General features: G+C 36.2%; 1 pseudogene; it reads left to right on the top strand.

The window, feature by feature from the left end:
- The first annotated feature begins 517 nt into the window (after positions 1 to 517).
- LOC127869859 (uncharacterized protein DDB_G0271670-like) lies at positions 518 to 1,159 on the top strand (annotated as a pseudogene).
- The last annotated feature ends 1,392 nt before the right edge of the window (positions 1,160 to 2,551 follow it).

Below are 2,551 nucleotides of genomic sequence, written 5' to 3'. Positions count from 1 at the left end.
GTGATATAACATACTGGTAGTGTACGTAACTAAACAGTAATACATTATTTCCGTCACTTGATTTACAACAGTTCACGATTTCTGAAAAAAGAGGGTAGCATAGTAATTACTTACTTATACTTGGATATAAATAGTGAATATTCATTTTCATTGACAAAACATTCATCAGATGGTGTTGGAATTATATATCTATAACTTTTGTCGTGCTACCTGTAATGCGCGACCTTTTAACCATAGCGTTCTATTTTACAACGTGAATTGGAAAGTATGTATTTAGTTAACAGAGTAGTTACACTACTATTTTAGAAAGTTGGTCATTGCATACTGTATCTTTCAATTCTTTTTCCAAACATCATCATCATCGTCATAATCCTCCTCATCATCATCATGATCCCCTTCCCTCCTCCTCATCGTCATTATAATCGTCGTCGTCCTCCTCCTCCTCATCATAATCATCTTCCTCTTCTGCTCTTCTACGTCAACAGCATCTTCATAATCATCACCTCTACTATCATCATTATCGTCATCATCATTATCACTATCATCATCAACAACATCATCATTATCGTAATCATCATCATCCTCGTCGTCATCTTTCTCCTCATCATGATCCTCATCAGGATACTCATCATGATCCTTATCTAAATCCTCCTCCTCATCATCACCATCATCATGATCCTCCTCTTTCTCCTTATCCTCCTTCGCATCATCGTCTTCTTCGTCATTCTCCGCCTCTTTCGCCACCTCATCTCCAACATCATCCTCATAATGATCCTCATCATGATCCTTATAATGATCCTCCTCCAACTCCTCCTCCTAATCATTGTCGTCGTCATCCTCCTCCTCCTCATTATCATCATCTTTATTATCATCATTCTCGTCGTCGTCGTTATCTTTCTTCGTCTCATTCTCATCATGATCCTCCTCCTCATCATCATGACCATCATCATGATACACCTCCTCTTCCTCCGTATCGTCGTCTTCTTCGTCATCAAGATTCTGATCATTATCCTCCTCGAACTCCTCCTCATCCTCCTCGTCCACCTGCTCATCATCTTCAATATCATCATCACTATCATAACTTTCATCATAATCATCGTCATCATCATCACATCAATCTTCAAAGGTGGTCAAACATGATAGTCAAAGGACCTATTAAGGATAACATTCACAAATACTTATTTCGACTTTTTTTATTATTATCATGATCATGATTATCATCATCGGCGTCGTTGTCACCACCATCAATAACACCACCACCACATCCATCATCATTATCATCATCATCATCATCTCCTTGTTCTTCTTATTCTTTTTTTTCTTTATCTTCTTTTTCTGATTCTTTCTCATCTTCCTTATCATTTTACTCATACTAATATCCATTATCATTATTCATCGTTTTAATGGATATGGCACTTCTTGAGAGAGGTACCGTTCTGGGTCATGTGCGGTATCGAAGTTACTGTCGTGATTGCGTGTTCTATCCTTCATTATCACCCGATATCATGAAAATTGCAATATCAAAATCATTATTTCGCATTTTTGTTTCGTTTATTTGAATCGCACTCTCGTAATCTCGCATTGTTTTGTGAGACGACGCAACGTTCTATCGTCCTTTCGCATCGTGTGGTTGCGTTCTTTCGAGATCACCATGTTGGGTTGCAAATATACGACTTCCGGTCGCGATATTTATATCGTGTTATCGCATCGTATTGTCACATGCTCTTTTTATAAAACACAAAATATCGGAAAAACACAAGATGAAGATGCGAAGACACGAGACTACGATGCATGATCGCGATATTACTATGTGATATCGCGTATCGCATCTTTATCTGTTGCGCTCGCATCGCGGAATACCGTACTTTACACACTGTCACCTTACTTCAGACACAGTTTTCGTTGCGTTTAATCTTCCAGTGTTTCTTTTCTGAGTTAACGGCTCGAAAATTAAGTAGTTGCTCTTGCTATAACAGTATTCAACGGACTTCTTGCAACTTGTTATGTACAGTATTTAAGCCAGACGTCGGTAGCCATCTGGCAAGTACATGTATCATCAGGAGGTATTAACATTGCATTTCTTTATTTTGCTCCTCAATACTTTTGGATGTTTATTACTTTGTAATTATTCGAAAATTCGTTACCTAAGTCTTTTTCTTATTCTATGAAATCGTTTTTTGTTTAAATAAGGTGCTAGATCTGGCTTTGAATGTGTCAGTCTGTAATCTCTCAGTTTGATTTGGCACAAATAAATTGTGTAAAAAAAGACCCTCATCATCACCAAATGATTAACAATACGATTGTGTAAAATATCAGTTCAAATTAGATTTGCGGAACAAACATGTGTGAAATAATATTGACTTAAGAACATAACAATAACTTATAAAACTGATAATTTGTAAAGAATATGGTTAGCTATATATTATGTGTGATTTGTTTTGGAAAATATGACTAGTGGACACCGTGGCTTGTGATAAATACAATTTTTGAAAAATATTATTTTAAAATAGTGAGTTTTGAAAAAATAAATAAAAGAAACATGCCTTTTTAT

The sequence above is a fragment of the Dreissena polymorpha genome, chromosome 2 (assembly GCF_020536995.1).
Source record: "Dreissena polymorpha isolate Duluth1 chromosome 2, UMN_Dpol_1.0, whole genome shotgun sequence".
NCBI classification, from domain to species: Eukaryota; Metazoa; Mollusca; class Bivalvia; order Myida; family Dreissenidae; genus Dreissena; species Dreissena polymorpha.
Note: the sequence above shows the minus strand (reverse complement) of the source record. Positions and strands in the feature narration are given on the sequence as shown.